Source organism: Lissotriton helveticus, chromosome 4_1 (genome assembly GCF_964261635.1).
Source record: "Lissotriton helveticus chromosome 4_1, aLisHel1.1, whole genome shotgun sequence".
In the NCBI taxonomy this organism is placed as follows: domain Eukaryota; kingdom Metazoa; phylum Chordata; class Amphibia; order Caudata; family Salamandridae; genus Lissotriton; species Lissotriton helveticus.
This window is the reverse complement of record NC_136063.1, coordinates 335504636-335518841: the sequence shown is the minus strand read 5'-3', so window position 1 is coordinate 335518841 and position 14206 is coordinate 335504636. Positions and strand designations below refer to the sequence as shown.

Below are 14206 nucleotides of genomic sequence, written 5' to 3'. Positions count from 1 at the left end.
GAGGAATAGGAAATGGAAGTGAGGAGATTATGAGGGCTACCCACAGGGATGAACAAGCTTTCGGGCAGAGGTGGTGGACACGGGGGTGGCGAAGGGATAGGCAAAACTGAAGTGTCGTGAACATCAGCCATCGTTGTTACACACTGTTGATTGTGTAAACGCTTCGGGGTGATGGCTGATGCTATGTGCCCTAGGGAAGATTTCTTGGAGTTAGCAAACTCGAGTGACAACTTCCTAGCAGCCTCCAGGTCAAGGGACACTCTAGTTTGGAGTTTGGTAATCTCCTGGTCTATGGCGATATTTGTACGTGTAATAAAGTCATCCATAGGACCATTGTGAACCAGCCCCCCTTGGCAGCCCTGTTGCGAGTAACACGAGTACACATGAATGCAAAAAAATAAACTACCAGCAGCCTGTACAAAAATAGTGGCCAATGTCAGTTAGGGGGAGGGCGAGGCTAGGGCGAAAGAGAAAGGGCCCAGACCAGACCTCTCAGACCTCGAACGGCCTCAAACGGCCCGCTCTTAGCCCGGTCTTCGCCCCGAGCTGCGTCCCGCGCTGCGGGAGTCCCGTTCCTAGATGTAGGGACCGTTATGGGCGGTGGGCGGGCCACGGGGAGAGCGGACCGGAAGGTCTTGCAGGGTCACGCAGGGACTCCTGGGCAATGGAGTCCATGCACACGCTCGCAGCCCCGCTGTGCCTCGCACCCAAGTCCAGCTCCACCACAACGCCAGGTGCAGCAGTCAAAATCCAGCCCCCAGCCAAGGGAGGCGAGCTGTAAACACAGGCAGCAAACAGGCAGCAAGAATCCCAGGTGAGCGCCAGGAAGAGCGCTAGCAGTACAAGTGGCGTCCCAGGGAGCAGTTGGTCAAAGGAAGGTAAAGTACCCTCCTGTGGGCGGTGGGCGGGCCACGGGGAGAGCGGACCGGAAGGTCTTGCAGGGTCACGCAGGGACTCCTGGGCAATGGAGTCCCTGCACACGCTCGCAGCCCCGCTGTGCCTCGCACCCAAGTCCAGCTCCACCACAACGCCAGGTGCAGCAGTCAAAATCCAGCCCCCAGCCAAGGGAGGCGAAGCGGCACCCGCGGAGCGGGTGCGGCGAGCTGTAAACACAGGCAGCAAACAGGCAGCAAGAATCCCAGGTGAGCGCCAGGAAGAGCGCTAGCAGTACAAGTGGCGATAAAATTATCTTTCTGAATTGTAAGATAAAACATAAATTCTCACATCAAGTAAAAAAAGTAAATTATTTTAATATGCTTTAATACTTATTAAAAAGGGATGTTTAAAGGCAAATAAAACAATTGTTTTCAATTTAGTTTATACATTCAAAAAGGTTGAACATTTTATAATTAAAACATAATATATTTTTTAGATATATTTTAACATAAAATTATATTTTAATGCATTTTAAACTGCTTTAAATAATTACATTTAACATTTGTTCCATTGGGGTTTTATTTTAAGTCTGTCTCCATTATCTTCATTGCAGTTTAAGTGGTCAGAAATGTGTGGTATGGACTTAATACTGTTTATTTTTTCACAGTTATAACTTACACTCATGAATTTGGCTCAATCAATCAGTCATTTGTAAAGCACACTACATACCCGGGAGGGTCTCAAGGCTCTGGGAGGTGGGGGGGTGCTACTGATTGAACATCCAGGTCTTCCAGGTCTTGAGCATCCTCCTGAAGGTCAGCAGGTCTTGGGTCTGTCGTAGGCTCAGTGGGAGGGAGTTCCATGTCTTGGTGGCGAGGTGGGAGAAGGATCTCCCGCCGGTGGTTGTTCTTCGGATGCGCGGGACGGTGACTAGTGAGAGGTCGGTGGAGCGTAGCTGGCAGATGGGGATGTAGAGGGAGAGCCGTCTTTTGAGGAAGGCTGGGCTGGTCTTGTGGAGTGTCTTGTGTGTCTGGATGAGGAGGTTGAAGGATATCTTCTTGCTGACGGGGAGCCAGTGCAGGTCCCTCAGGTGGGGGCTGATGTGGTCGTGACGTGGTACGTCGAGGATCAGTCGTGCCGAGGTGTTTTGGATGCGTTGTAGTCATCTGAGGAGCTTTGTCAGTGCTCCCGTGTAGAGAGCGTTTCTGTAGTCGAGTCTGCTGCTGACGAGGGCCTGGGTGACTGTCTTTCTTGTGTCTGTCGGGATCCATCAGTAGATCTTGCTGAGCATGCAGAGGGTGTTGAAGCAGGAGGAGGAGACGGCGTTGACCTGCTTGGTCATTGAGAGCGTTGAGTCGAGGTTGATTCCCAGGTTGCGTGCGTGATCGGTGGGTGTCGGGGCTGCTCCTAGTGCCATCGGCCACCAGGATTCGTCCCAGGCTGAAGGGTTGGTGCCGAGGATGAGGACCTCCATCTTGTCCGAGTTCAGCTTCAGACGGCTGGTCTTCATCCAATCAGCGATGGCCTTCATTCCTTCTTGGAGGTTGGCTTTGGTGGTGATGGGGTCATTGGTGAGGGAGAGGATCAGTTGAGTGTCATCGGCGTAGGAGATTATGTTGAGGTCGTGCTGTCGGGCGACGTGTGCGAGCGGGGCCATTTAAATGTTGAACAGTGTTGGGCTGAGGGAGGATCCTTGGGGTACGCCGCAGACCATCTCGGAGGCTTTGCACCGGAATGGGGGGAGGCAGATGCTCTGGGTTCTGCTGGAGAGGAAGGAACTGGTCCATACCAGAGCCTTGTCTCGGATCCATGCGGCGTGGAGGCATGCGCATAGTGTGCGGTGGCAGGCGGTGTCGAAGGCGCCGGAGAGGTCTAGAAGGATGAGTGCTGCGGTCTCGCGTTTGTTAAGCAGGGTCCTGATGTTGTCAGTGGCGGCAAGGAGGGTAGTCTCAGTGGCTCCACCTTCTTTTTCAGTAGGTGAAGACATTTAAGTCTATACTTTTCAGTACCTTTACACTCAAATTATGTGAATAGCCAAAGTAGTAAAATTACTCAAAAATGAAAATTTAAATTACAAATTACTGCGAAGTGTAAGTTACCTTTATGACTAGCCCTTTGTGTGTAGAGATCTCAAATCAATGTAAGTTTCGAGTAAAATCTACTTTTAGCAGGCTACGATAGTAAAAACCTTGCTTCCTAATGCCAAGAATGGGTGGAGTTCCTTGTATGATGAAAATATCAAATGTATGCTCATTTGAGGTATTTGCTGCCAGTGGAATCTGTATACCCTTAATTTTCGTTAAAGACGCCTGCTTTCCGTGATCTTCGCAAAGTGAAAAATAAAACTCCAAATCCAGTTGTCTGTTTCTAAGATGGGTATTATTGTTTCTTCAATTTACATTATTCTTCACTTATTCAGAAGTAGTGATACACAGAAGGATGTAGCAACCTAACCAACAGAACAGAACAATACCGTGAGATTACTGGGGACAACTTTAAGGGTCTTGGTAAAGGGGTTATGGTAAAGCCCTCATATTATTGCATTGTCTTTCTTGGGTTTTCCTAGCAATACATCATGTGTATTGCTAAGGAATCCCAGATTACAAAGTTGAAGAAAGGTTCACCTTCATGATCACAAGTCACTTAACTGAATTCTGCCTATGTGTAGTGCTTGAAATGCAAATGAATGGAAAAAAATTCTAAAGCAGGAGCATATGTTCAGGAAAGAGCTTCTTGGAAATTGCTATGGCAGGATAATAAGTTAGGCCATGTTCAACATAACCCACATTCTTTAAGTTGTGAAAAGTAAAATCTACAGCTTATGCGCAGAATGAATCACATTAACTAGCCTTCCAGAAATCTTGTATCATTGTAAAGTAACCAGACGGGTTGATTTACACTCTGAGAAATCTTAGCCTGTGCATAATAAGGCAACTTAGATTAGGAAAATGAGCTGCTGGAAGATAAGGAGAAAATCAATAGTGAGCTAGTGGCCGGGTGAAGAAAACAAATTTATGTTCCTAGCATAAAATATCCAGCACTTCACACACACGAGTACACGCACTCACACACACACACACACTCACACACAGACACACACATATACACTCACACCTCCTTCAGTAGTACTAGCCTCAACTGCCTACTTTAAAAAAACAAAAAACTTAAATTCACTAAAAAATCATTAGAGCGACAAAATACTTAGGTTTGGTAATGCGATCTTAGCTTACAATCAAACAACTCTAGAAATCCACTGAAAAAAACAAAAGTTATTGTGACGTTATAGTTAGGTGTTGAAATTAGATAAAAATAACATTTAAAAAACACGAACATTTGCTACTTATAGTTTAGTGAGTTACCTTCCAATCCCCCCATGGACTGTTTATGACTTAACCTACCATATCTCTCATGACATCAGTGACGCTATCTTAAATGACATCTTTGTCGGCATCACTGATGACATCCTCCAAGGTACTGCTCTGCAAATTACTCGTCAAAATGCTAGGTCATTTTAGAAAACAAAGTAGTTAGTAAAGGGCCCACAAACATACTGCACGTGTTCATGTATGACACAGAAATAGTGTGATAGTGGAGACAAGACTGATTCTCTAAAGCAGGGTGGCTTTGCATGGCATCATAAATTGAAATGAGAGCCTTGCATCATGCGTGTACCCCTTTCTGTGGTGCAAAAGAGATTCAGGGCTCTTATAAATAAGCCTCTTAATATTATCCTCCAGTTTCAAATTCCTACACATTTACAGAATGTTTTAACATTTTCAATTGTACATGTTGCTTCTTTGAATATATACACTTTATTAATGTGTTAATAATATTTAATTTTCTAAGCAATTGCGGACCCCCTGAGGAAACTGCTGCTAAAGCAACGATAATGGGCTTGATTATATGCCCTTGTGAATTCCCATAGAAGCTCAGGTTCTGGTGTTAACCCGGGCTTCTATGGGAATTCACAAGGGAATATTATCAAGCCCATTATCGCCGCTTTAGTGGCAGTTTCTGGCTGGTAAAAGCGGCAATAATGTATCACCCTTTCTTGATAATATGGCCTTGGGTTTTCATGCCTTATTAGTAGCTATTGCTTAGATGTGAACTGTTGACTCAAAATTCCATGTCGGATGAGGTATTTAAAAAGGGTATCACTTTATGGTAAACAATTGGAAAACAGTAATTTGAACAGTATTAAAAGTTTAATAAATTGCTGATCGCATTAACGTTTACAGAGGCGTTACTGTGGCTATTCACAAAGGTCACTTACACTTGTGAGTAACTTACATGTGTAAGTTTACTATGACATACATTGCTCATCATATTAATGTCTATAGAGACATTCTTTTCTTGCACAACTAAATACAAGTAAAAAGAGAATAATATCTACTAAATGTCAGTGATTTCACACCTACACTTCAAGTCCTGCATGTTGCGAAATGTTATGTCCATTAGCGCTACATAAGTTGCAGAAAATGGGGTCTAGGTGTAGCATGCTGACAGCCTTCCAATGTGAAAATCTATAGCAAACCGTCACATTCATTAAATGATCATTGATGCCATCAGTGAAGTGGTTTGAGATTTCATCAGCGATGTCATCAAAGATGTAATTTAACATTTCTGGAGTGATGTAATATTTGCTGTCTCAAGCATTGTGTGGCAGAGAAGTACGTTATTGTTATCTCTCCAAAATATAACATGCAATTTTTTGTGGGGGTTTAAGCATTACTTTTTAATTATATAACAATTACCTCACTTTAACCTTTGGTTTTGTTCAGTGAATCTCTAGGTTTTTCTAAATGTAAGCTAAAATCTTATTACCATACTTAGCTATAACATTGCTTTAAAGTTTGGCTATTCAGTAAATTTCGGGGGGGGGGGTGTTATTGAAAGGGAAAACATATTACCACACCTAACTATAACTTCTTTTTAGCTATTAATTTTATTTGCTGAATTTCTGTTATTTCTTAAGATCATTTTCAGCAAAAATACCTACTGCAGATGTCATTTGGCCATGCACAGTGAAGGGTTGGCCTAGGCCCATACCCAAAGGATGTTTCTCAAGAACACGATTAGCGTGATTACGCTAGCGCCGAGCATTTAGCCTCAATGGAACGCATGTCGTCCCACTTTGAGGCGTAAATAAAAATGGCCGCGTCTCAGAGCGAGGCTTGGAACTCGCTTGCAACACGGCACTACATTTGCACGTAAAACACTACGGGAAGGTAATGATAACATACGACTCACCTGAGGCAAGATATAAAGAGCCAATAGCAGATCTCAATGCTATATTTAAATAAGGTTGGAAAACGCCGAAATGTATTTTCGTTTCTGGACGCAAGGTGATCGGCTCCGGCTCTGCTGATAACCTAAGGAATACGAGGGGCGTGGGAAACCAGGGTCCGACCTCTTATCGGTAAGAACTTACCCCCACTAGGTTCAGAACCATGCTAGCTAGGTAGTATTAGCAGTAAATCAAACTAATTTAGAGAACTTACCCCATGCCTTATTTCGATAGGAACGTGCAGATAAGGAAGAAAAAAACAGGTACCCGCCCCTGAGGAGAGCAGAGGCCAGAATATCCTTACAATAGGGGTAAGACTTGCTAATCTTATATCGTGTAGTGAGTTTTACAACATAGCTGAAGGAACAAACAGGATATATATATAAAAAAATGTGGGGGTTCCAGACACTGTATATAATACTTCAGCAATTTGAGAATTTGCCAGCAAACTCCGAACAGAAGACAGAGTAATGGATCAATCACTGCCTAGAATTATAAACTGAAGGTAATCATAAATGCAATGTGCTTAAAATCTTGAAAAATACTGAAAAACTAGAGGTAAAATTCCCTTTTCTTTTCGCATTCGTAGGGAACACGGGTCCGTTTTTTATAAAGAGAGTGCGAGAGGAACAACTTCCTGACACTAATAGAGCAGGATTAAGAATGAAGATATAATGGTAAATTAATTAAGTGTATGAGAAACGAGCAATCCATGACTGTCCCTTCAATTAATAAAGTTAACAAAAGCATACGTATTTTTCAGCATATATAGACCAGGACGAAAACACGATCACCCAAGCAGAAAAATTATGAAACCCTGTAATATGTAAAAAGGTAAATAAGAAACTTTACAAATTACGAGGACGAATAAGTGAGGAGGGTTGGGTCAGCTAAAGCGTAAGAATAGAGGGATAGAGGAAGATAGTCTAAGCAGGCAGAGAGAAATGCGCATATTACCAAGAATAGGAGTCGGCTAAAGGGGGATCCTAGAAGGAAAACCGATAGGGGTTAAGATACCTCATATAGAATGGCGCTAGAATCGAACTGCATGTAATAGATATATGAATTTTAAAATGTATGAATTTGAACATTTTTTATCAGATACTCATGAATTATCACAACAAGAGGTATATCAAGATGTGTATAATGTCATGAGATATATTAGAACATTAGTATTGTGAATAGGAAATGAGTAAAAGTAAAGTAAAGTAAAAGTGCAATAAGTGTTGTAAAAAGAAGAATGTACTATATATAAGACACTGATGGCAATATGTTTATCCGCAGGAAACCTATATCACGGGCAACCAACCAGTGCCAAATAAGTAGGAGAGACTTATCACTATAGTCTTGATAAAGATGGTAACATATCAATAAAACCATCGAAACGCGTCAACGCCCTACCGCACGATCAAGGGAGTAAAACCCTAGCCTGTAGATGAATAATTACATATTCTCAGGATTGTATTTATGTGAAATCCCAGGCACGTGCAATAATTATTGACAAGTCTAATGTCTCTTGTATGTCTCTCCTCTCTTTTTCTTATCTTATAGTTTTAAAAATGTTAAATGCCAATTGATTATATTGTTTTTTGAAATTATGTGTATTATAAATTGTATTTTATGAATTATTTTTGTGAAATTTTAACACGTGGCTCTTTATGAGTTGTTTTTAAATATTCAATTGTATCTGTACAAATATAATTTTATAATAATAAAGAATGAACCTCATTACTATTGTTTAAGTGTATTAGTGAGCGAAGAAATATAGTGGGCCCAATACTAGATTGGCCAGGATACTAATTTTGGGTGGTCCTATTAGAGAACGGCTTACCAAGGGAAGACATTTTCTTTACCATACCCAAAGGAGCCAGGACCCCACCATGCATGGCCTTTGGTCCTGCTTAGCGGGGTTAGATGCAGGTCTTGACTTCTGAGTTCAACTGATTCGAGGTCCCAGTGCATGAATACTATGCCTGGCTGTTAGCTGCTTCTGGTGAATGCCTTGCTGCTAATCTCTATTGTACTTGCTGCTATTCAGGGATATCGGGCGAAACCAGCTCTGTTAATCTCCTCGTGTTTTTAAATGCACCTGCACTTCATTTGCCTTTTAAAAACTGTAGTTTGCACTTTACCTTCTTGTGTCATTTTCGCTGCCTGTGCCCCGTTCCACCGCGGGTTCTCCCGTTTGAGTGGAGGGCACGTCGGCAAAGAGCTGCTCCCGCTCTGATTGGCCGGTGCTGGTCAGGTGGGGCGATAGACTCCTGACCGGATACATTTAACCGGGATGTTTAGAACCCTCCGGTTGATTCGAGGTCCCAGTGCATGAATACTATGCCTGGCTGTTAGCTGCTTCTAGTGAATGCCTTGCTGCTTATCTCTATTGTACTTGCTGCTATTCAGGGATATCGGGCGAAACCAGCTCTTTTAATCTCCTCGTGTTTTTAAATGCACCTGCACTTCATTTGCCTTTTAAAAACTGTAGTTTGCACTTTACCTTCTTGTGTGTCATTTTCGCTGCCTGTGCCCCGTTCCACCGCGGGTTCTCCCGTTTGAGTGGAGGGCACGTCGGCAAAGAGCTGCTCTCGCTCTGATTGGCCGGTGCTGGTCAGGTGGGGCGATAGACTCCTGACCGGATACATTTAACCGGGATGTTTAGAACCCTCCGGTTGATTCGAGGTCCCAGTGCATGAATACTATGCCTGGCTGTTAGCTGCTTCTGGTGAATGCCTTGCTGCTAATCTCTATTGTACTTGCTGCTATTCAGGGATATCGGGCGAAACCAGCTCTGTTAATCTCCTCGTGTTTTTAAATGCACCTGCACTTCATTTGCCTTTTAAAAACTGTAGTTTGCACTTTACCTTCTTGTGTGTCATTTTCGCTGCCTGTGCCCCGTTCCACCGCGGGTTCTCCCGTTTGAGTGGAGGGCACGTCGGCAAAGAGCTGCTCTCGCTCTGATTGGCCGGTGCTGGTCAGGTGGGGCGATAGACTCCTGACCGGATACATTTAACCGGGATGTTTAGAACCCTCCGGTTGATTCGAGGTCCCAGTGCATGAATACTATGCCTGGCTGTTAGCTGCTTCTGGTGAATGCCTTGCTGCTAATCTCTATTGTACTTGCTGCTATTCAGGGATATCGGGCGAAACCAGCTCTGTTAATCTCCTCGTGTTTTTAAATGCACCTGCACTTCATTTGCCTTTTAAAAACTGTAGTTTGCACTTTACCTTCTTGTGTGTCATTTTCGCTGCCTGTGCCTCGTTCCACCGCGGGTTCTCCCGTTTGAGTGGAGGGCACGTCGGCAAAGAGCTGCTCCCGCTCTGATTGGCCGGTGCTGGTCAGGTGGGGCGATAGACTCCTGACCGGATACATTTAACCGGGATGAATATCTCCGCGCACAGCGGACGCGCACAGCGGTCATGCGCTGAAGTTGCGCCAAAGTTAAGCCCGTCTGCGCCCGTCCGCGCTGAGGACGGGCTGCAGGACGGGCTGCGCAGGGAAGTTATTGCTTCATTGGCGGCTAGCCAGGTAACCTGGTCCTATGCTTATAATGATATTGTTGCACTAAAGCCCCCCTCTCTACCCTGCCACTATAGTTTTACCCCGGAGGCTTTTCTCTGTTCACCTTTATGCTGCTGTTATACTGCTCACACTGAGCCTTCTTTTCCTGACCTCCCTAAAAGGCAGACCTTGGATAAAACTTTTAATACGCCTACCGCATATACGGAAGGGGGCTATCTCATCAATGCTAGATCTTTGATTAAAAATAATATCACGTTCCACGATTTTGTTACAGTTAGAAACCCTTCATGGGTTTTTGTGACCGAAACCTGGGCGTCTGAAGCCTCTGGCCCTGACCTCCTGAACGCTATTCCCGAGGCCTATGCGCTAGCCAGATTGGATAGAGTGGGTCGCAGGGGCGGAGGTTTGGCAATCCTATATAGAGTTTCATCCATTTGTCGCATTAAAACTCTCTCTGCTCCCTCAGATTCTTTTCAGGCTGTTCACTTTTTCATATCCTCTTCTCCCTCAGTATCCTTTACTGGTCTTCTCATTTACAGACCTCCTGGTCCCAGATCCAGTTTTAGTCATAATCTACTCAAAATCCTAGAACCCTACTTTGGCAAACCCCACCTTACGGTTATGGGGGACCTGAACTTCCATCTAGATGATCTTGGCTCTAATGACACTCTGTCCTTGGTGGAACCCCTGGCCGCATGTGGCCTGCGCCAGCTGGTAACTAGTTCCACCCATCTGGCTGGCCATATTCTGGACGGGGTGTTTTCCAACGACCCTAGACTCTCTACGGGTCCTCCTATTCCCTTGGTCTGGTCAGACCATTTTGCAGTCCCCCTGGAACTTAAACTCTTCCTCTCCTCCTCACCGCCCCTCGCCCCCACCAACAAGGAACTTAGGCGGAACTATAGGGCTATCACGAATGACTCCCTTGCCCCCCTCATGGCACAAGTTACTATCTCTTCTGCTAAGGACGTCAGTGATGCTGCACTGGAATTTTCCAACTTTATTTCCAGAGCAGTAGATCTTCTAGCCCCTGCCTCTCTCCGCTATTCAGCTAGGCGGAAACCTTCAGCCCCCTGGTTTATAGAGCCTCTTAGGCTCTTAAGACAGAGCTGTAGGAAACAGGAGAGACTATGGCGAAAAACTTGGGATCCCACAGACAGAGAGAAACATAAGTTTTTGCTCGGAGACTATAAGGCTAGGGTCATTAAAGAAAAGCAGGCCTATTTCTCTAAACTAACTACGTCCCTTACCTCTTCTAGGGAACTATTTAAAATCGTAGGTTCCCAAGAGCTGTGTGACAAGATCTCGCAGTTTTTCCACACTAAAATCTCCGATATATACTCCACGCTCGAAGTTCAGAGAGATCTAATGAGCTCTCATCTTGTGCCGGCTCAGCCTGCTCTAGAGTGCTGGGCAAAGGACCCCTCCAAGAGACTGACTAACTTCCCTCTCCTCACTCTTGATCATCTTGATTTACTTTTGAATAGAACTAAATCAGGATCTCCACTGGACCCTTGCCCTTTGAGGGTCCTGAAAGAGTGTAGGGAAATGCTGCTGCCCCCTCTTCTTGAGGTGATGAATCGTGCCATGACCGAGGGCCTGTTTCCAGCAACATGGAAAAAGGCTATAGTCAAGCCTCTACTTAAAAAGCCGACTCTGGATCCGGAAACCCTCAAAAATTTCCGACCTATATCTCTGTTGCCTGCCCCAGCTAAAATGCTTGAATTTCATCTAAATCAGCATTTGACTACCTTCCTTGAGGCGTCTGGGTTCCTTGATCAATCTCAGCATGGGTTCCGGAAATTTCACAGCACCGAGTCGGCCCTTACGGTTGTGGTAGACAACATTCGATCAAAGGTTGACCGAGGCCAGACTACTTTTCTGGTCCTGCTTGATCTGACTGCAGCCTTTGATACCCTATCTCCCTCGACTTTAACAGCCCGTCTGAGGGAGATAGGGGTGGAGGGTCTAGCATTGAGCCTTCTGACCTCCTTCCTTAACCAGAGAGAGCAGAGGGTCAAGCTAGGAGAGTACCTCTCCCCTACTACACCTGTGCAATGTGGGGTACCACAGGGGTCGGCCTTGAGTCCGACCCTTTTCAACATCTATGTGGCCCCACTTGCCAGGCTAGTAAGATCGCAGGGGATGGAGGTGGTGTCATACGCTGATGACACCCAGATCATGGTGTCTTTCTCTCACTCGGTGAGTACCTCCGCGTTCAGTTTCAGGAACTGCATGCAAGCAGTCTCGGAGTGGATGATCTTAAACTCACTAAAGCTGAACGGAGAAAAAACCGAGGTCCTGGTCTTTGGCAAGGATCAAGACACATGGTCAAGTGATTGGTGGCCCCCTTCCCTTGGAGCCTGTCCTCAGCCTTCGAAATCCGCCCGAAATCTGGGTGTGATTATCGACACCTCCCTTGCCATGACACAGCAGGTTAATAGAACTGTGTCCACCTGCTGGGGAGTTATTAAGATTCTCAGGAAAATATCTCACTACCTCTCCCCCCAAGCCCGCAAACAGACTGTGGTTGCTTTAGTTACATCACGGTTGGATTACTGCAACGCGCTCTATGCAGACATCAATAAAGGCCTTATCCGACGTCTTCAAACCATCCAGAACGCGGCTGCTAGATTTGTCCTGGATGTTCCTAACTTCTCCTCAGCTACTTTCGCCAGGAAGAGCCTGCATTGGCTCCCGATCCAGGCCAGGATCTCATTTAAAATCCTGTGCCTGGTTTTCAGCGCTCTTTCTGGCGGCTGCGCTGAAGCTATAAGTTCCCTTCTGGTTCCTTACACCCCCAGTAGAAACTTACGTTCTGCTACTAAGAACCTTCTATCCGTCCCTCGGACAAATAGAGTTAGATGGGGGGGAAGGGCTTTTTCCTCTGTGGCCCCTATATTGTGGAACGCCCTTCCCGCCGAGCTAAAAACACTACCTTCCATGGCGCTTTTTAAGAAATCTTAAAAAACGTGGCTCTTCATCGAGGCCTATCCATAGACATGCTCTCGGACCTAAGATTATGTTTTGATTACAGAGAGACACAACCCCTGCTGTGCACAGCCACATGCAGAGGAATGGCTACAGGTCCACCACCAACATTACTGTAGGTGGACAACTCCCTACTGTGCGTAACTTTCAGCAGTGTGAAGTCATGCTTTGGCCCTGTCCCCAACCCACTGCAAGTGTCCAACCACCACAATGCATAGCCTATATACTGCACAGTGCTGATCAAACACAGGGTCTGCAATCCCAGCCCCTTCCACCAGCCCTCCACTGTCAGCTGCTGCCTATGAGCTTCCAGTTGCCTTATACTGTCCGTGTACTGCCCAAGTCCCTTACACCCACTGTCAATTGTCTGTGTGCTGCCCCTCTTGCCTACTCTCTGTTGTCCTTTTCCCAGCCCCTGCCCTTCCAAAAGACCTCTGTTCTCTATATACCTCCTCCACCTACACCTGCCCACTCTGATCAGGTTGCTGCCCCTACCATTATCAGATTGCAACTCCACCTCCCCTTCTGCTTCCCCTGTGTACTCCATGTGTGTTTCCCTGGCCCCCTCCCACCTGCTCACTCTGGACAGCTTGCTGCCACTGCCCATTCTGTGCAGTACTCTGTAGTCAGTAGTCTGCATCTGCCCCCCTCCTGTCTCTCCTCCATTCTCCCCTTGCAAGCCCATCCCACCTGCCCTCTGTGGTCATCTTCCTGCCCCTGCCCATTCTAGTCTGCCCTCTTTGGTCAGCTTACTTCCCTTGCCCATCCCTCCTGGCCTCTGTGGTCTTTTGTAGTGCCATTAGTAAATCACTGTTGTGGGCTCCCCGTTTTTCTTGGCTGCTGCTTGATGGATTTGCTTCGAACTTTCCAGGAAGGGGCTGGGGTGAAGGAACTTAACCCCTTCGACGCTGATGACGAGCTGGGCTCGTCATGAGGTAGCCTCCTCGCACGCTCATGACGAGCCCAGCTCGTCACGTAACATGCGCTTTTGAAAATCTCACCGTACGGGCGGAATTCCGCCCGCACGCATGCGGTTAAAAAAACAGGTTTTGTGAACATTCGTTAAATTGCGCAAAAGTTAATACCGAAACAATAAATGCCTGTTCTATGGAAACTCTGACTTATCTATAACTACACATAGGTGACTGCCACTGTGTAATATGCCATTTGTACGCTGACCTACTGTGATCAAGGCCACATGAATTATGCAATTTTGCAGCTGCTGCATTTTCTGCACAACTATGAATTTTCCTCATTTGCCATATAATCCATCTCTGCTCCATAATCTTTAGATTTTAACAAGAACAAAATATTTCTACCTCAAACTGATCAAAAGTTGCTACATGTACAGCTATTTCTTTTTGCTGCAAAGTGAATGACCCCTCCCGAAGGTTAACTGGTCACTTTTCTTTTGCTTATTGCTGTATTTGGGTTTTGCACTGATACTACACTGATACTAATAAGTTGAAACCGTTTCCTAGGCAGTGTTAGAATAAGTAGAAATAACAAAATAATAAAGTAATGCTACCATAAAA

At 45.4% G+C, this 14206-nt stretch overlaps 1 long non-coding RNA gene across 1 annotated transcript; it reads left to right on the top strand.

Annotated features, from left to right (window-relative positions):
• Positions 1–6114: 6114 nt before the first annotated feature.
• Positions 6115–7882, top strand: LOC144827150 (uncharacterized). Its single transcript, XR_013610044.1, has 5 exons — positions 6115–6295; positions 6398–6474; positions 6753–6840; positions 6927–6997; positions 7448–7882. It is a non-coding gene; the product is annotated as an uncharacterized LOC144827150 (long non-coding RNA).
• Positions 7883–14206: the final 6324 nt, after the last annotated feature.